Genomic DNA, 21,662 nt, shown 5'->3' with positions numbered 1-21,662 from the left:
GCTACGTCAGATGCTGCTACTGCCTAAATAAAAACCCAACTCCAGGCTCGGTGCAGAGTGGGTTTGCTGAGGGCATGACAAGGATGACTTACCGTGGCCTGCCGGGCACAAGCTGATCAGAAGAGAAAGCCAACCGGTGTGTCTCCCAGGGGCTACACATGTTAGGAGCGGCAGAGAAGGGTTCCCCTTTTCCTATACTACCAAGCACCTGCCAGCGCATTAGAGAGAACAATTTCCTACCTGTTGGATCGCGCAAGACTTTCTCTCTTCCTTCCATCAGTACTGCAAGAATTGCAACACTCGCTGCCTCCCTAAACGTAGCACACAGCTGCCTACGGTGTGTGAAATTGTTAATGATGCTGAAAACCAGAGAAAAATGCCTTGTGATGCTCTGCTGGAGACCAGGGGTTGTACTGGGCAAGGAGACCATATTATACTTTCTTTTGTTCCTGGTGCGTCTTCTCATGAAAACGAACATTGACACTGGACACTGAGGTGGAATACGGGGATAAAACAGGGTGAGGGCAGAACAGCTGTTCTATCCTGCAAGTGAGGATAAGTGAAGTATAACAATTTCCAGAGGAAAAGAACATAAATATTTATGGTAAAGGGCTTCCCTGCATAATGTTAATGAAAAACTTTTAAACACATATTGAAAGCGGCAGCCACAATTCTCCATGCTGAAACGGATAATTGTACTTTAATGGCAAGCTACCACATTGCAAGTTGTACATGACTAAGGGCAAAAGGCCTAGAAACTGGAACGCTGGAAATTTCTGTACTTACTTACACCATGACAGCTCTTGGCCCCCACTGGAGGCGTTTTGCCCTGCTACTGTCAGTGGTACCATGCCTGTAAACGAATGTAAATGAAGTAAAGGGAGTGGTACATCTCTCTGGCATCCTGGCCTCGCCAAGGGATACCTCCAGCGAGGGGAAGGCTGGGGCTGCAGGAGAGCTGCTGCAGACTTGCGCTCTCCTGGTGTAAGAGGTGTAGCACCCCACTGCACCCCAGGGAGGGAAATGGGCAGCAGGCAGTGAACGGGTGGTAAAAAAAGACATGCGCGCGTCCCTCAGCTGGTCACACGCGCGCTACCTAGGCAGGGCGTGTATATAGGGCACAGATGTCCACATTCTGCAGGCAGGCGAGAAATGATGTGAAGCACAGCCCTCTCAAGCCCTTCCATCACAACCAACGGCGATCACGGCAAGGAGCACGCATGGTTTATTCCGTGCACAGCGTCCGCTTTGTGTTACCCGCTCAGCTGTATCCCACGCTGTGCACACAACAGACAAACCCCTGCTGCTGGTGAGCCACTGCATTGATCTACCAAACAAATGACCCGACGCGATGTTACTGCATTCCAGATCTTCCTCTGCAGAACACACAGAGAAAAACTGCTTGTACAACTAGCTGTCTATCTGTAAAGCACAACGTTGTACCTGGGATGCCTGACTCAGTTTCTGAAGCTATGAATCGTGAACAATTTAATTCTGGCATAAAAGCAAGCTCTATTGTCTGTCACCTTACCAGAATTTGGTATTAGAAAGCTTTGCATCTAGATAAAAAGTTAGGTAACAGTTTAGCCTACAGCATGGGTGATTATGTTATTTGGAATAAGCATTATGTCTCTGATAAGATTAGGAAAAACATATTTTGCAGAGGCGTTTGCTCGTCATGAAACTCATGGAAATATCTACGCAAAACCAGTATCACATTTGGAATCAGAAATGAAACAGGTGAGATCTTGGCAAATTTCTCTCTTCAGCTTTGGTTTAAGTGGTTGTTCATATTTTTCACCACCCGCTGTAAAACTATTTCGTTTGAAATCATTGCTGGAGTACTGTCTTAAAAGATAACTTTTTTTGTTTTGGGAATATTTCACATCTCAGTGAGAATAACGTCCTATAAAAACTACCTTCACAGAAGATTTTTTCATTATGACAGCTGGTAACACTGACTCATCTAAATGATTTAAAAGTCTTCCTACATTCATCTACTCTTATGATACATTGGAAGTTTGCACTGCACTTTTCAGACATCAAAAGAATACAGTCTAGTTCAAACATCCAGCAATCTGCAGATAAACACGAAAAGGCAACCAAGTAAAAAGCATGGGCAGAAAGAACAATAATAAAGCAATAAAAAATCCAAGTTAGAAAGAAAGCACTGTATGAATTATCCCACTTCATGTTAATTTTAAAATTGAAATTATTGTTATACAAAAGACAAGACACAGACTGCATAAAGCATACTTCGGGTGAAAAGCAAAAGAAAAGAAATGAGGCTGTGGAAAGGACCTAAAGAGGACAGAAGGAACCCTACTATGGAAAGATGGACGAATGCGGCACTACGTGTTTCCAAAGGATGAACACCTACACCATGTGCCAAGCCACCCCTTCCTCTGAGTACGTGGGTGTTGCAGCTGGCCACTACCAAGACACAGCAGGTCCCTGACTAGGTCTAACAAAAAAATATAAAACTGATGCTCATTTTAATGCTTTTTCATGTCTATTAACTAGAAAGCACACTGTAGTGCAGATGGCAAGCATCAGTCAATGAAGAAAATCATCAGCAGTACAAGTTGCAAGCGCATGTATAGAGGGAGGAAATATCCTAGAGTATTAAGTGGAATAAACTCATATTCATAAAACAGATAATAATTCATAGTATGTGCAATAGATAAAAAAAAATGTTGGCAGAGGCCTCAGTTTAGCCGAAAACGTAAACACACATTCAATTTAAAAGGTGTGATGAGATGAAGTTGGGCCAGTGCTTAAGTGCCCTGTTGAATTAGGGTTAGACTCTCTGGTTTAAATTCAGAAACAGTTGTGCTATTTTAATTAACAAACACTTGAATGGCTCGTGGAGTTGGTCTAGAATGTTTCTTAAGCACTTAAGAATTAAGATTTTTGTCTTTAAAACAAATTGAAAATGTTGTATGCGTTGGTGAAAACACAGCTTTTAACACAAGCTTGAGGAAACAACAACCGATAGAATATACATGGGATCTGTAGTCATTTCCATTTGGTATAAATTGTTAATGTTTCCAGGAAAAAGAAATAATGAAAAACACTCATAATCTTGTAGTCAAGTTTCAACACCTGCTTATTTATTGTGGCCAAAAGAATAAGGGTATCATGACTTATGCTTCAAGCATATGGCAGAAGCATAGGGATTTTTTTCATTAAATTGTGCCTGCCTAAGAACGAAAGAGGACATGCAATTTCAAAATTAACTGGATTTTGTTTGTTTGTTCGTTTGTTTAAGAGATAAAGAGATTAACAAATGCAAGCAACCAGTCAAGTCTGAAGGACTGACAGCAGCAATTTCACCAGTGAGGCTGATCTGTGGCAGCCCAATGCTGTTCGCTACCACGGGACTGGGTAAGCGCAGCTCAGAGGTGCCGTGGCTCCAGGCCACCGAAGACTGTCATTTGCAGGGTGCTGTACAATGGCAATCATATAACTGCAATAGAACTACTGATAATAATACATCTAAGCTAACAGGTTCTCAGATGATCAGTAGACATAGATGCACTTCCATGGATATGTACCACACATAATGAAGCCTGTGGAGGAGAGGAGGAGACTCCCGAGACTCCTACAATAACAACGTTTCATTTCAGAAGGGGAAAATACTGACTAATTTTGGTCCTGAAGTCCTTGTACCAGCTTGTGACCACTTAATTCCTGCACAGGGAAGAATTATACAAGGATGTACTTGTGAATGCAAACACATTTCACACATGTGAAAAATCACACCTACAGCTTTTTCTCCCATGTTCAAATTCAACATCGAACCTGACTGAACCTTTCACAGTGTTACGTTCCCTCATTCATTACTAATTATAATTATTGGGACTGCATTCACAATGGTTCATTAATTTTCCCTGTATGGTTTTTGTACTAAACTACTCAGAGAAGTAAAGAGGCCTCACACTTCCATGAAGATCTTGAAACCAGAAGAATGGCCTAATTTTCCCCACTTTTAATCTTTTAGACAAAGGACCGGTGAAACTGGTGAAAGACAGGTTTAGGAATAAGCCTCAAAATGGTAACCCCCCCCCCCCGAAACTGTGAGTTGTCTGCTTCCTTGATGCATTCACGACTGACCAACTTGGTCCTTACCTTGCCCTGATAAGCTGGTGGCATATTTGGAGACATAAATGCTGCCCTCTGTAGCTGATTTCTGATGCTTCACCTAACTTTTAAGCTGCAGAAATGGAGAATTTTGAAAACAAACCAGCCCTAACAGCACCACTCCCAGTCATGCTCCTCTCCTCTTGTTGTATATATATCTATTTTCTTCCAAGCTTTATCTCTGTCCAACAAGGACATGTAAAAACCAACCCCTGCCAGCTTGCCTGCCCTCTCTTTGCTAACTTCTGGCAGCTTTGGGCACAAAGAACTTTGTCATCAGTTACCTTCTGCTGTCTCTCATTGAAAAACTGTACCATATTTTCACAAGAGAAATGGAAATAAGGCAAACATCTCGCTTTTATACCGTTGTCTCAGCCAAAAATGTTACTTAACGTGGTGCATCGGCAAAGAGTGGCTCTGCGCATTTGGGACTGAACTTCAGGCACACGCTGCATTTTACGCTCTGAGAGGTGCCCGGGGCACTGGAAGGACTCTGCAGGAAAGGCATCAGCGAGGGTCGCCTGGCAGCAGTTGCTCGTGCATTTCTGTTGCGTGATCACACTGCTCGGTGTCTGACGTGCTGAATGTGAACAAGCTTCCCCTTCCACTGCGGAAGGATGGTGGTTGCAGTGAGTTACTCTCCAGGCAGGTGGCCTGGCTTTTGAAGTCAGCTCCCACCGTTAGGTAACACCAAATTCAAATGCAGACTATAGTCATTCGCCGAGGTATAGATGAGACACTAACAACCATCTAAAGTGCTGGTGCAGGGCTCCTGTGAGTAGATTGGCCATAAAAGCATCCAACATCTTAGTCCCAGGCTGCAGGTACATAGCCTGCCCCTGAGCAGGTCAGTCAATAAACTGCAGGGACAAACCAAGGAATGGCAGAAGGACATACTGATTCAAACAACCAATTCTCTTGTCACCTCCTTGGGCACTGGGTCTCACTTTATTAAATTTATTTATTAGCAAGATTCTGTCTGTTCATTTTTTCTTACCTGTTTTGGATCACCAAAGTAGCCCAAATTATTGAACATCCCCACCTGCTTTGGTGGAAAGCAGTGGTGAAACCTTTCTCTAGTGAGATTCAGCCTGTACAACAAGAAATCCCACATGTTGGTGTCCAGATCTTGTCTTTCTGTTCCTCAGTGTTAACATAAAACTACCAATTATTATAAAGCTCTCCCCCAGCTACTGGGAAATACACCCATGTCCATGTACTGCCTGCAGTCTCTGCTGGCTCCCTGGTGAGTGTGGGGGCACCTCTGTGCTGGAAACGTTGGGTGCCTCACCGCCAAAACATGTCTCTAAGCATCTGACCCTTCTAAAATAATGCATCTCAGCACTTTCAGGCTGATGAGCAAAATGCATGACAACACATATAATTAGAGATAATTAATAGGCCAAGGACTGGTCTTTCAGAAGTGTTGTGGTTGATACGTATCTCCCTCCCTGAATTCCAAGCATCATTAGTCGTAACGTGAACAGAATGATCAATGACCAAGTAGACTGCTAGGTCTAAGCCTTACTTTCCTGTAGAGTTTGCATGGAAGCATGCTACTGAATAACAGGCAGCCATTCTCAAAACCCTTCCCTGCACCACTGCTGCTTGGTGTACACCTTCATTCTTGGTGTACTCATTTCCTTCTCCTTCCTCCTGCCATGAGTAGACACACCGCAAGCGAAGGATGTGCACACTAGGGTGGCTTGGTCCTATTCAGTGTTCCCACCAGAGCAGACACAACGGGCAGGCATCACTCCCACCCTCCCGATAGCAACCTGTGGCAGTAACAGCAAGCCATCCTGTTGTCACTCATGACGTGCCAGGCCACAAGGACTGAGGCAGTGGGGCTCAGCAGCAGCACACGTCACCTCAGATGTGAACCATCATGGAGAAAGAAAATGAGTACATTTCCAAGCATGGAAAAAGATTAAAGAACAATGCTAGCCCATACACTTTATTACTACTTTCTCTCAGATAAGTAAATTGTTGTTTACCGTAGATCCTGTGCAACACCACCATTAGAGCCTCAGCCAATGTCCCGGCAACTTTCTCTGTCCTTTTATTCAAGAAGTTTTTGCCAACCACATATGGAAAATCATGGCTGCTTCCATTATCTGGGATGTAGTCAGGTCGCCTTTTCCACATTTTTTTTTTTGAGTTATATTTTTATTTTTACACCAAAGGATTAGGAATAAATTTATACTAAGTTATTCGATACGGCATCTAGACACTGTTTTCCTTCCCAGGTATTTCCTCTTTTCACTGCGGCAGAACAGCCCCAATAACTGAAAAAAAGTTGAGGGCAGAGCCTGGAAATTAGTTAACGGAGACCTTTACTGTGGGGTTTTTTACATAGTCTTTTTCATAGCTTCTCCAGAGTGCTGCAGTGAGGTGAAAAATTCAGGGCCTTGTTGTCACAAAGATTGCCTTGACCAAGTCCTGCAGAGAAAAGGAGCCAAATGAAAGCAGAATGAAGCCATCTCTAACCAAAATCCTGACTGAGCAGAAAAGCAGCGGAATCTGAAGCTCCGATGTGTGAGCCAAAATGGACACAGGTTGGCTTTCAGATCTGAGAATGTTTTTTTGCAGAGCTAGCAGCTATAAAAATGTATTTGCAGTTGTAAGTTAGGCAAATTTGATATGAGTCACAGTGGCAGTAAACACGCAAGCCCCACAGAGCTGTTCGCAAGTCGTTTCTCTGCATGTACCCACTTGTGTTCAACTGAAGATTGAGTAACTCCAGAATACCAAATGCAGTATATAAATGTAAGAGAAGAGAGAAAATGACACAGGCAACTGCAGTCTAGTCACTTGCCTTTCAAATAGGCATAAAGTTAAAGCAGATTTTGAAAAGAAAAACCAAGTGTTAAAAATGAATGAGGAAGGCAGACAAACGCTGACAAATGCAGGTGATAAGCAGGCTCGCCATACATCTTTCTGAGTGAGATAACTGACTGTTCAGCTGACAGAAGTCTGGTAGATGAAGTCTATTCAGATTTCAGTAAAACATTTGATAGAATGGCACTTGGAAAATTTTTGGAGTGAAGAGATGGGACTTAGTAAAACAGTTGTATGGAAAGGGCTGAAGGAGAGACGACAATGGCCTGGGCTGGATGGAGAGTCTTAATGACGCTCCTTGAGGACTGGTCTTACTAGTTTATCGATGACTTTTGCACAAAAAGTAGGAGTGCTGATGACAAAATTATGAGGTATTGTCAAAGGCAGAAGAAGCCTGAAATATTATACAAGATTTAAGTTCTGAGGCACCAGAAATGAGACAAAGCAGACCAGTACAGCAATACAAAGCGAGATAAACCTCACCAAGGTCATCAACTCAGTCTGCAATAGTAAGAAACCTCTCCATCAGCTGGGACTCTCTGATGGAAAACAACAGGAAGAGAGGAAACTGGGTGGTATTAGTTGATCTGGGGACAACTCTGGGCTACCAGCACTGCATGAGACAGGCAAAACTCATCAGATAGATAAGATACTTCCTGTAGATAAACAGACATGCTAGCTCCACCCTACAAATGATAAAACTGCAAAGGAAACATTTTTGGTCACTGGTGCTTGAGATACTTGAATTCAAACTGGAACAGGCTTAAAGAAGATCTGTGAGCATGACTACAGAAATAAGAAACCACTTTTATCTGAAAAAAATGGGACTTGTTCAGCTCAGCACAGCAAAATTAAAGATATGTAATCTGGAAAGTAGGAGAAAGTATCCAACCATCAAAGGAACAAGGTCCTGAAAGAGCCTTTGTGTGACAGTAGTTGGATGCGGCTGGAAATAAGAGCAGTTTCAAGATGGATTTGGTAAGTTTATAAATGAGATTATATGATATGTTTGCCTTGAAAGGAGCAGGGGGGCCTGGTTTGGTGGTGAGGGACACACCTCCGTGCTTCTGTCTTTCCATATAAACCCTTGATCATTTCAAACAATTTCTTTATTTCAGAGATTTAATATTACATCTCGGAGAAAAAACATGCAATTGCTCAAACTCTCTATAAATGTTCTCGTAAATGCTAATGTAGGATTTTGACTATTAAAAGCATAGAAATGTCTGGCACCCTTTTTAAAAGCCTGGTTCAGTCTAGCTTCAGGCTGTCGGTGACCAATTTCACCATGCACATTTTTCTGCCCTGACAAATGGCTCAGTGGATAGCTATGGGACAGCCTGTCTGAGAGGTTTACAACCCGCTACTGACAAAGTGCTCAAAGCTGGGAATTGGTCTCTAATAGAAATGAAAATATTTTCCCCCCCAGAAAGTTATTACAATTCTCCTTCCTTCGCTCAAAGCATAAATGTTGAGTAGGTTGCCTAGACGTTGGAGTAGACTGGTAGGAATAGTAAAGCCATCAGAGACCACAGACGTGTAGCTCTTTCACTTCCCTAGTAAGCCAAACTGCTTTGGCATTGAAGAAGTGTGGAAAGGTCATCAGAGAGGCAAAGTAATGAAAACGTTGAGGCTGTAAGGGAAGCAGAAGGCTTGAAACTAGCTGTATGTGCTATGTTTCTAAAAGGCAGGAGAAACAAGAGGTTTTGTGGTGTGCACGGGCTAGCAAATGGGATTCTGTAGAATCTGCAATTTGCTCTTACGGGGAAGGACTTGCACCACGTACTTCTGGGTAGCATGGAAAGGCAGACTCACCGCCTTACTATTTAGAAAGCTTAGCTGAATGGAATGGAGGATGAGCAGAGGATATATCTGTTAAAAAGTATATTCCAAACACCTCCTGTTGCCTGTACTCCAGAGAACAGGGAGGTAGTATACAGCAACTGCCTGGTCCTACAGCCAGGGACGTGCATTTCCTTGTTCCTCTGAAAGTCTGCTCCAGTCTGGGTAAGCTGTAAAGCTCTGAAAGATCATTGCTCACACATGCTCAGTTAAAGCTTGCTGGATTTTCACCATTAGGATGTCTAAGGATGCTCTTGCCAAACATACTCCAGTCTTTCACGGGATATAGTCACAGAATCACAGAATCACTAGGGTTGGAAAAGACCTTTCAGATCATCAAGTCCAACCATCAACCCAACACCACCATGCCCACTAAACCATGTCCTGAAGTGCCACATCTACACGTTTTTTGAACACTTCCAGTGATGGTGACTCCACCACCTCCCTGGGCAGCCTGTTCCAATGTTTGATCACTCTCTCTGTAAAGAAATTTTTCCCAATATCCAGTCTAAACGCCCCTGGCGCAACTGGAGCCCATTTCCTCGTCCTATCGCTAGTTACTTGGGAGAAGAGACCAACATCCACCTTGCCACAACCCCCTTTCAGGTAGTTGTAGAGAGCGATAAGGTCTCCTCTCAGCCTCCTCTTCTCCAGACTAAACAACCCCAGTTCCCTCAGCCGCTCCTCATAAGACTTGTGCTCCAGACCCCTCACCGGCTTTGTTGCCCTTCTCTGGACACGATCCAGCACCTCAGCATCCTTCCTGTAGTGAGGGGCCCAAAACTGAACACAGGATTCGAGGTGCAGCCTCACCAGTGCCGAGTACAGGGGCACGATCACTTCCCTGCTCCTGCTGGCCACACTATTTCTGACACAGGCCAGGACGCTCTTGGCCTTCTTGGTCACCTGGGCACACTGCCAGCTCATGTTCAGCTGGCTGTCAACCAGCACCTCAGGTACCTTTCCACCGGGCAGCTCTCCAGCCACTCCTCCCCAAGCCTATAGCGTTGCATGGGGTTGTTGTGGCCAAAGTGCAGGACCCGACACTTGGCCTTGTTAAACCTCATACAGTTGGCCTCTGCCCATCGATCCAGCTTGTCCAGATCCCTCTGCAGAGAGTGCTAAGAGAGCAGTCCATGCACCATGGCTAAGGAGTAGCAAGCTGTGATCTGTTAATTCCCAGCTCCTAACTGTGATCAGACATCAAAAAATGTGCCATTTTCACAAAACACCATCAGCCTGTCCCACTTCTTAGGCTCTAACCAGCCAGGGCTGCTCAGCCACTGCGCTGGTGCCACGGGGTTAGCTGCAGCAAGGAGCAGGCTACTAATGGCGCCCAGGCAATGACAAGGCTCTGTCAAAAGATAAAGTCCATACTGAAAATGAGTTGTAGAAAGCTCATGTCTACTTTTTTTTTCAAATGTTCAGTGAGCTGTTAAACTACAGAGGGATTTAACAAAAAGCCCCTATACTTATCCATAAATTTATGATGCTGACATCTGTTTATTTTATTAAGCCTATTCCTTGCCAGGTTAGTTCCACAAAATTCAGCATCCTGTTTTTATAGAAGACTGAGGAAAAAGACATTCATACTTGAGATGCCTAAAGGGCTCCAATCAAGCTCTTTGTATTTACTAAACAAAATGACATGACCTCAGTAGGAATCATTTACTCCATACTTTTTACAAATGACAATAAACATATGGAAGGAATTGCAGAAAGCATGTCAGTAAAGAAGCCTAGTTCATCAGAGAAATGGTTTGTATAGAAATAAAATGACATATGAAAGGGAGAAAAAATAGGTAAGCATAGAAAAACGGGTCAAGTGTGAGGAAGAGTACTCTTTTCTTTGGGCAAATGTTTATGTTCTTGATGAAGTTTTAAGAGCAGCTGCTGCAAGAATGTATAATCAGATGTCAGGAAGCAATAGTCTGTGTGTCCTATGCAAGGAAGAAATTTTATCAGGTTCCATTTTTAGGGAACCTTAAAATACTGTAATGGGCAAAAAAAAATCACAAAAAGCATTTAAAAAATCACAGGCCATTACAGACCCGTAAAACATAGACATTACTAGGGATATGGGACCTAATATGGCTGAGATTTATTATGAAGCACAGCAGAAGAATCAGAGGCAGTGTACCTAAGTGTACCTGGCAGAGAGCACCAGGAAGAAGATCAGGATGGGACTGGGCATCTTCTGCTGCTTGGAGATCCTGCTCAATGTGAGAAGTTCCCCAGTGAGAGCAGCTGTTCTGCTGCCCTCAGGATGGAGGATGCAGGAACAATCAGAACCAAAAATACTGTGTAAGCCACAAACAATACAAATGGGCTGAAAGGCCCAAATCCACATGGCTCTGTGTACCTTTCAGCTCCTTGGATTTTAGAGGAGACTTGGTGACTTCCAGCTAGACTTCCAGCTCAATGGGAATACACTTAGGAAGGACACATTGAACACTATCAGATGAAACATCAGAAGACTGAGCAGTTGTGGGACATCATGAACTCAGTGTCTTGTTGGAAAGTATTAATTTGGTTTAGCTGACAGTTTTTTTACCAGCCTGTAAGTTAAAGTGAGAGTGTTACTTTTACACCTTTATGAGGAAAAAAAACCAATGCAAAGTTACTGAAAAAGCAATATTTGAAAGTGACATCACTGGGGGTATGTTACGAGATTAGCAGTAAACCTGGGCATAAATTTTAAGAACCAGAGGCTCCAGGAGTATTAGAGTCAAAGTTTAAACACAAGTCAATTAGGCCCTAATTGGAGCCTTAATTAATTATGGAACTAATCCGTTCTGCAAATGTGGGCTTAGAAACTGTTTCAGAAAGGCTCCTTTGGCTAACGGAGAGGCAGGAGACAAGGGACTTGATTTCGAGAGAATAGGTATCTCTTGAGAGCTAATGTGTGGCACAAACATCTTTCTTCAGGCAATCACTGGTCTTAATGTGTGCCTGTTCACAAAATAGCCACAATTCAAGTGACCCGAGTTGATAGATCCTTTTTGCTTTTGTGGATACCTGCAAAATAGACCATCAAAGCCAGCTTAATCAGAATAAAAGCCAAAGACCGAACTGGTAATCAAAATAGCCTCGATCTTCCAGGGATGCTGGGCAGCATAAGGAAGCTTGTACTTCGGCTGCCTTAGGTTCCCCTGCTTCGTGTTAAAAACAGCAGTTACTGTTTCCCTGGCTGCCAATGTGCAGCTTCCACAACCACCACATTTTCTTCACAAATTGGGAAGACCATCTGCAAACAACATACACTTGTCACAATAGGATCTTCACCACTGAAACCTCCAGGAATTATTGAAAATATTTTCAGAGGCGAACTGGATGGGCTGCATTCTACTTTCAGTGAAAATGCATTTCATCCCTTGCTTCACAGGGAGCAACAGTGAAGCACAATTTAGCACCCCTGAAAATCCCACTATAGTTGTGTTAATACAAATCAGAGATGTTGGAACTGCATTTTACACACAGCATATTCTCAACCAGCAATCAAAAATGTTATGTTAGATGTCAGCAAAATACATGTCCAGACTAATAAAAAATTTCCATCCCTAAGCACTAAATTTGGCGTATTTTTCTCACGAGAATGACCAGCATGCCAACCTGCCCTATGGGTGGAGAACCTCAATGCACAGAGCATGCCAGACCTGATCAGTTGGCGCTGCACTGTGAATAGCTGATTAAGCCTCTTTGTGGCAATGGCTACAGCCTGGCCTACCTAGACAGGTAGGCAGATGTATTTCACCAGTAGACCATACATACACTTACTTTCAGATCAGAGCACTAGACACACACTAAAATAGGCAGTGAGTCAAATTCTTCTGAAGAGTACACTAGCATCCCTCTGGATCATTCAGGAGTGATAATGCAAACGATAACGCATAAGAGCCGTTGTTACAATAAACTTGGTCTTTTTTTTTTTTTTAAAGGGAAGATTTCTTCCTTTCCCTTTAAGATCCCTCCATTGTAAAATGATGGGTGAACTATTTCTGCTTTGGTTGGGCTATTGCAATGTAACCAAGAGAAAAGAAAGACAGGCCACTGAATTGCAGTGGTATTAAAGTTCTCCACACTGTATTAAGGTATGTAAAATCACTGTATTGACGCATGATTTCAGTTCTAAGTTATACACATAAGATACTCCGAACCACCCTGAAACAGAGCCTGAAGTCTAAATTGCCACCAAACTCCGAAGCTCAACAGGGAGGCTCACACTTTCTTCACTATTGGAATCACTTCTCAACAGTGATGGCCTTTGTATCTCCACCTCCAGATTGCATCTTAACCCTCCAGTAAGTGCAACAACTGCTCAGCTATTAAATGACTTAAGAAAATATAGAACATATTTTTATCATCTTTTCAGGGAACTTAGAAGCCACAAATAAGAAAGGGGTACTTGTATGGTGTGATCAGACAAATCTTGGCAAAGTACAAGCAAAGGCTGTTTGGTCACTGTTTTGGTACAGGCAGCTCATGCCTTTCCCAAGTCCCCTTCTCTCCTTTCTTTAGACAAATCCCTTTGGTAATTCAATACTGCAATATCTTTCCAATCAAAGGTTTTAAGCCAATTGCTCTGACAGACATCTAGGAGATTCCCCACCCTAAGGACGAAAGCATGAATTTTAGCACAAGTCAGTGTGAAAGAGCTACTTCAAAGAAACAGCAATACAACCCACAATTCTATAAACTACTTGAAATGATCCCTCTACACATTCATCAGACTGAAAAGGGGCATGCCATTGTATACAACCACTCCTGGCCTTAACGTTGCTTTCTGGCCTCTGATGTTCAAGGCATGGCCTTAGGGAAAACAGGAAAATTTCGAAAGGAGCGGCAGGCTTTTTAAGGTAGCTGTCTATCCAGACGTCCTCCTCTGGGTAATAGTGTAAGTCTCATCAACTTCTGTTAGTTACTTACAAAGGGGTTTTGCAACTGGGGGGCTAAATAAATGGAAAAAATTAAGAAGAGTCAAGAACTGTGTTTAGCAATGTAGAAAAAGCTGTGCTAGAACAGATACCTTGCAGAAAGCTGGTGAACACCCTGAGTGCAGGCAATTATCTGTTAGTAGGCAACATTTTAGCATATACTCATTTGTGCTTTTAGCAAATTAAAGGACTTTCTTAAATCAAGAACTTAATTTGGCAAACTGTGTGAACACTCTTACTGCAAGAGAGCTCCTTTTCTTCACTCGAGCTGAAGTTTACTGATGCAGTGTATCTAGCAGTAAATCTATATAGGCTGAAAAGAGGTCAGCGCTATGCAAGCTGATTTTTTACTGCTTATAAATCCACCTGGGAAGAGAATCTGGGATCTGATTGTTGATTCCCACTGCATGAGCCTGAATGTTTTAGAAATCAAACGAAGACATGGGATTTGGCATGTACCTATACACACACACACAAACACACAGAATATTTCTTTCTAATATATCTGTATCTATGTTTACCAGCTCTATCATCTTAGAAAGAAAATACTTTATGCAAAATAAATTCTATCCCAAAAACTTACCATGCTACTCAACCCCCCAGCCTACGAACATCTAACAGATCTAAAGACCGTTTAAAAAAAAAAAATCACAAAAACAACTAGCTGAGATAGAACAGACAGGTAGTGGTGTCACTCCAGCTACCCATGCACGACCATGCTTAAAGCCAATTACCCTGTGTGTTCTGTTCAAAAATGTCTCTAGAGAAGATGTGAAGTAATTCTGACTCACTTTCAAAAGTACCTCTATGGCATAGGCATTTAAGTCCCACTAGTTGCATCTATGTTAGATTTTAGTTCAGATTAGGAGTTTTGATGAGGATTCTTCCCCTAGTTCCCACTTGCTGTGCTTCGATTTGCATTACAGAGTAACCCAGGAGTGCACAAACTGAATTCCTTCCCACTGCAAGTAACCAAAAATGGCCTCCAACGACTAATTCAGATCACAGGATGAGATGAGAAAGAGTCGCCAACTCATCAAGTGTGGATCCTGGATCCTCAGCATCAGCAGTGATAGTGTGCATGGAGAATAAGCAGAAGGGAAACAGAAAGTTATTTCACTCAGATAAAAAGCACTATGATATACACACGGAACTATGCAATTTAAAAAAAAGTGAAGTAACATTAGCAGGCAGCAAAGACATGCAAAACTGCAATGAAACCTTCTGCTGTTTGAAAAGCTCTAAAAATAACAAATGACAGTGCTGCTAAAGTACCATAAAAGATAATGGGGTGGAAGTAAACATTTCAGAATTGTTAGGACAAGAAAGGGAAGAGATTCTAAGAGGATGGCTCTGAAAAGGAAAAAGAATGGAAGAAAAAAACCTGAGTAAGTCTAGATTACCCTTTTTTCCATAAGGATGCATAAAGCAAAGCAGACTTGTGCTCAGAGAGTCATTAAAGTCATGAAGGTCAGCCTTTAAACAGATTCTATTCTTTTTTCTTTTTGATTGCGTTCCTCTCTACATCACCCCTTTAAAAAAAAAAAACAAAAAACCATGACAAATTCTTTTGCCTCCTATTTATTTCCATGCACATACTGCATGTGAGTTTCATTCAGCTATGTGAATGGAAAAGACCCACATCAGTTGACCATGTGCAAGGTTGCAAAACAAATGCAGCAGCTAATGTGTGCTGGTTCAGTACAGTCCTTCTCTGTGCTGCATCTGTGGCTTTGGGTGTTCAAAATCCGCAGGGTATAACTAGGTTGAGGCATGTAAAGCTAAGATGAACCCCCATGCTGCCTTCTGTACCAGTGCTTGTCATGCAGATGTTAAGAGGGATTTAAGCAGCAGAAGTTTCTCTCCTGCTTGTACTCACAGCTGCTTGGACAGCATTGGGTGGCATAGTGACCACCAAGAGATCTGTGTTACCATAAATGATTATCAGGTCTTTTCTAGTAGGTTCTTCAAACCAGGTAGTAAGGAGATAATTGCATCTTCTTGTGTTGTGAAAATGTAGTGCTTCCATAGTCCAAGAAATAAAGAGATTTCTAGGAAGACTACATCACCCAAGTCAATCTCTGAAGACTAACCAAAGGCCATAGTATGGATGCCTTAGCTCAGCTTACCAATTTGCCTTACTCCAGTCCAGTATGTCTTCTGTACCGAAAGACCAGACCACCAAATTCCCAATCCCATGGGTGAACTGGCCTTGTACTTTTAACGTGATTCCATGCTTTTGTAGAGACGAGGGAGAGTTTTCTTTCTTTCTGGACGATCACGTTCTTCTTCCTCTGCCTACAAACACCCAAGTCATGCTGTAAGAACTTGTTTTGGTGGAAAGGCAGAGAAAGGCAAAGCTCGGGGGGGAAGCACCTTCCAGGAGAGGTGGGGGAATTAGGATGGCAGGATGCACAGCAACACTGAATGCTCATTCATGTGCTCATTGAGCTGTACATGATTACAGAGCTGTTACAGCACCACTGTTCTGTGAAAGAATGGCATTAAAATGCTCAGCTGCTGCCCTGTGTCAGAGGGCAACTGTTGGGATCATCCTGCAAGGGCTCGACCTTAAGGAGAAGGAGCTGTGGCACTGAGAAGCTGGTAACAGTTGGACATCTGCAGGGCTCGGCCTTGAGGAGAAGGAGCTGTGGTAAACAACTAAGAGGAAGTAAAGGAGCGCGTGGACGCCTGCAGGCAGCGAATCCTGACTGTGGAGAAGTGCGTGGACTGTGTGTGGTAACCAACCAGGACGTATTTTGTGGCGCGTTAAAGAGCTGTAACTGTATAAAAAGCGGACACTTGTAGCAATAAAGGTCTTTGGCCTGAATCCCCAGCAGAGTCCGTGCCCTGTTATTCCACAGGCAACTGGCTCTCCTCACTTCACTGTACATGCTTTGGGTGCCTCTGGATTAAGCAACGTTCCGGCGCATTCTCCCTGCTCAGCCACACCACAAATCGCAACACATGAAGCTGGATGCAGGGATGCAATCCCATGAAACACTGATTGCTCAGGAAACGTACCTGAATACATGTGTCTAATATCCCGCATTACCTTTAGCTGAAACAAAAGTTGCTGCCATTATTTTTGCAGTCCCCACAAAAAGTCCTCTTCTTATCACAATAAATAAAACCAACATGTCAACATAAATGATAGCATTCTTGAATTTTAGCCACGAAACTATTCTTCATTTCATTTTCAGCATGTCTATGAAACAAAAACATTTACTTGGAGAAAGCAAACGGAGTTTTAAGAGCTTCTGTCTTGTCGATGATGGAAAAGAAATGCTTCGTCTGTATCCCTGCTCACCTATTTTGCTCAGTTTGGGCGCTCAGACACTCCTGTACTGCCCTCTCCTGTTCCATCCTCAGCCTGCTGGTTTTGGACAGAAAATTAGCAGCTGGACAACCAAGCAAGTGACAGCTTGTTATTTTTTTCCTATAAGGTAGGAAAAAGTTAAATTTTTATGTCAGTCATCCGAATGAACCTAGATTTCATTTTACAATAAGGACAGAAATTTCAAATGTGCATGGTAGGTAATACATCACTGACCATATCGAAGACTGAACAGAAGCTGCTTGACTGGGAAAAAAGCATACTGCAATTTCTATTTGTTCCCCAGTCTTTCCTCTCTCCTACATTACACTGCCCTTGACTTTAACCACAGTCATCTGAAAGATGCTGCATGAGGGCTACATGGGTACTAACACACCTTCCCTGACATCTCAGGGCATGCTGACAAATCTGTCATGCTCAAAATTGCAGCTCTCTAGCGAGAAACACATATAATAATAAACCCTCTTGGGCTTTTCTTGATAATGATGATTTTAATTAAATTTTAATTAATTATTCTAGGGATAAGACCAAAACCTGCCCATTGCACACCCTCCTGTCCTCCAAGTCACAGAAATGAATTTGTAGGATCTCCAACCCCAAATCCTTTTTAATCGGTTCTTCAGGTTAATGGCAGTGAGAGTTCAGAGGATTCTTCATAAATGTATATTTTGTATTTATTACTGACAAAAGATGCTGTTTTTTTACTACAGGAAAACTAATCTGAATTAGCATTTCCTTTCTGGAGGCAGACGACACTGATTTTGTCACCTGAGGACTGAAATATTCCGAGTGCCTCCTGATTTCCCCACTTCCTTCCTAATGTGCACAGTGACCTCTGCTGTCTTGGGAAAGAAGCCTGTTCTGAAATGCAGCAAGAAGAATAGGATTAGGATAGGATAGGATAGGATAGGATAGGATAGGATAGGATAGAATAGAATAGAATAGAATAGAATAGAATAGAATAGAATAGAATAGAATAGAATAGAATAGAATAGAATAGAATAGTTTGGGTTGGAAGGGACCTTTAAAGGTCATCTAGTCCAACCCCCCTGCAATGAGCAGGGACATCTTCAACTAGACCAGGTTGCTCAGAGCCCCGTCCAGCCTGGCCTTGAATCTTTCCAGGGATGAGGCATCTACCACGTCCCTGGGCAATCTCTTCCAGTGGTTCACCACCGTCATTGCGAAAAATTTTTTCCTTATATCTAGTCTAAATCTGCCCTCTTTTAGTTTAAAACCGTTACTCCTTGTCCTATTGCAACAGGCCCTGCTAAAAAGTTTGTCCCCATTTTTCTTATAAGCCCCCTTTAAGTACTGAAAGGCTGCTCCCCAGCCTTCCGCCACTTCATACATTCCCCACTTCACTCCATGAAAAAAGCAGTATATATTTATGCTATTGCTCTTTGTGTTAAAAGAAAGAGAGAAATCCTTCCGGATGGCTGTCTGTCCCAGCTGCAGAAAATCTATCAGAAACTCTGGTTTGGGTGGGTATCACCAGCACATCCCGGAGGTGACGCTGTCCTGAATGGTTTTGTTCAAAGAGTGAGGTGTTGATCTGAAGGCTCCCTAAATAAAGCAATGATTCACTTACTCTCTTATAAGATATAGTGAATTTTTTTTAATCAACTGCAACCATGTCAACAGTTTCTCACAGCAGAGGAAGAACTGGTATCCATTTAAATCCATTCTGGGAATCATAAACAGCTTGTTGACAGAGGTCACATCCACAGGGGAGCTCACAGTTGATTAGTTCTCCTTCACAGAGCTTTTGCAGGCAGAGTGACTTGCACTCCAGGAGAGGATTTAAGACAGAGATGTGCTGAACTAATCAGAAACAATTTGAGAAGATTGTGTTGTGTCTGCCAAGATGCCTAAATAAATGGAAAATGAAAATAGCCATGAATTTTGAACCGAGCTTTGCTACTTTTGCTGTGTGCTGTATGTCCGTGTTTTTGATGTATCAGCTATTGTTCCCTGTGCTGCATTATACCAAATTCACAGCTTCTACCTCAATAAAAATACACCTTAGATAATAACAGGCAAATGCTTCCCATCACAATACTAGATTTGAACTCCAAAAGGGCAAGGAGGGGGGAGAAGATTTTTAGTACATTTGAGACACAAATCTATAGGAAATAAAAATTCAGCAGTTCTGCTGTATGTATTCCCTTCCCCCGTCCATTTTCTTGCCTAAGCTACTTCTTAATTTCCTTTATAGTTACTTCAGTTGTATAGTATTGTCTGAATTTCTAGTTATTTACTTACTGTTGTTTTCTTATCACTGTACATTTGCAAAACTCTTGATAAAGAAACAAAATGAATGATAATGTGCAAGACACTCCAAATAAATAAAAAGCCTAGTATCATCTATAACATGAATGCATTAAAATTGATGAGTCAAATAGTCTAAATTCACTATTTTCACAGACTGTTTACAACTAGTTGGTGTTTATTACTACCACAAGACAATGTCCCTACCAATTATATTTTAGACCTTCACCTATATCATTCTGAATGATTGTCGTTTCTCTGTTAAATCCCAATTCTCAAACTTCCACTCTGTTGGCTCTGCCCCCGAGTTATGCTTCAAAGTTTATCCCATTGCTGAACTCTAATTGACATGGTAGGCAATTCTTGCTTGACACACAATATTTAAGGCTCTCCAACTGCTGGTCTAAAGCATCTCATTAGATGTAAACAATTATCAGAACTCTGAATAAAGGATATTTTCCAACCCTTTGGCCATATATTTTCAATAGCTGTTAAAACACACCCTGAAACAATACTTCTGCTTGCCTAGTATTTTTTATGTATGTATATATATACACATACCAAAAAGGTTTCATATTATAACTTCTGAACTTTGATTTGTTACTATTCTAATGTCTACAAATGCATGCATTCAGATAAATAATTCTGAGAAACTGAATTATTACTGAACAAAGAGGTTTCACCTAATGTTATAAAAGCTGGTATTTCTTAATATTAATATATAATACACCGACGGCTTAAGATTTTAATGGCTGTGCATTAATGGCAGCAAAGAAGAAATGTTGGCATTTTGTGGACGTTCCCCCATGATCAGTGTAATAGAAGTGAAATATCCTTCTTAAGGAGAATTTCTTTTAATGCTTCCACAACTATACGTTATTTACTAAAAAGCCAAAACAGACCAAGACCCCGACCCACAATGCAGAAAGGGGTAGGAAAGGCATACCTCAAACCTACTGCCTTTAGTAAGACTCTATCTGGGTACCTGTGCTACCCTGCAACCACGTTTCCCTTATCAGGTCCCAGTGCAAATCAGTGCATCGTGCTTTCAACAATGCTAGGGTCTGGACGTTAGAAAATTTTACCATGTAATGAACCTTTACTTGCATGAAATGTGACGTTTCATTATGGCTGGAGCTGCCAGTGACAGCTCTAGTTGAAGGTTGCTGGTTACATGCAAAAGTCCTTCTTCAGTTTCTCATATTCTATCAAAACAGTATCTTCTTTATCCAATTTCTCCCCAAAAAGTGCGTAGAAGGAAGGAGTAAAAATAGTTCAGCTGCTTTTGGGAACAAAGAGAAGAGAAATCCCTTGCCATTTTAAATATTTTCAGCATCTCTCTTGCTTATCTTTGCTCTAACACCTAGAAGTAGCTGGGAAGCTTAAATCTGTGTTCGAGATTATGTTCAAGATCTATCTTACTGTGTCTGGTGAACACCTATTTTAATATGACCAAATCTCAAGTGTTTTTAAAACATACAGCTGTAGCTTGTGAATAATGGTACCTTGAACATTCAAGAGCAGCTTGGAGACCCCAGACGGTGTGAAGTCTGGGATCATTGCATCTAGCTCCCACCTGAGGTCATTTCTACTGTTTGTACACAGCCCAGGACATCCGAGGCAGGTAGTAGTGGCGTGACCTGCCCCAGACCTCACAGAAAATTCACAGCAGACCCCTGAGAAGCTGCAGCTCTCACGTCCATGCTGCAGCCTGGCTGCAGGCTGATGGCTCCTCCGCTTCACAGCCCCGGGGGAGCAGTGCCAGCCCGGTGTCCAGCTTGCCCTGCCCAGTGCCGGGCACGGATGCGACCTTCCTCGGGCATGAGGAATTTACATTCCTGTGGCTGCCTTTGCTAGGGTCTAGCAAGGAGGAAGCATGGGCAGAGAAGTGAATGCTGACAGCTAGCACATGGGGGCATGAAGCCCCAGCCACGAAGGAGAATGGTTCAATTTCTGCAGATCTTGTGAAGAATCAAAGAAAGCTTTTTAACTGTCAGTGAGGGGAGCGCAATTTTTGCCTGCACCAACCAGAGGTCCAGAGGAGATGAGCAGCTTCTGCCAAGCCCCACTTCCATCCCCGCAGAAAGCGGAGACAATGTAGTGCTGCCTCTGCGCTTCCCAGCCGCACTGCCAGGCGCGGTGCCGTGACACGGTCCAAGACCCTCTGCTTTGCTCAGGGAAGGCTCTACCCTTCCCAAAAGGCAACTGGAAAAGTGAAGGGGAAAAAAAAAAAAAGAAGAAAAAAAAGAGAAGACTAATTGAGCCCAGCTCAGCAGATAGATTCGTGAATTATT

At 42.5% G+C, this 21,662-nt stretch overlaps 1 protein-coding gene across 1 annotated transcript in view; it reads right to left on the bottom strand.

The window, feature by feature from the left end:
* The window catches only part of SCFD2 (sec1 family domain containing 2), a gene marked incomplete at both ends in the record, with an annotated part of 200,479 nt that overhangs the window by 23,581 nt on the left and 155,236 nt on the right, over nt 1-21,662 (bottom strand). The gene's annotated exons all lie outside the window — the stretch shown is intronic.

The sequence above is a fragment of the Phaethon aethereus genome (assembly GCF_964289735.1).
Source record: "Phaethon aethereus genome assembly, chromosome: 4".
NCBI lineage: Eukaryota > Metazoa > Chordata > Aves > Phaethontiformes > Phaethontidae > Phaethon > Phaethon aethereus.
This window is presented reverse-complemented; position numbering and strand designations above follow the sequence as displayed.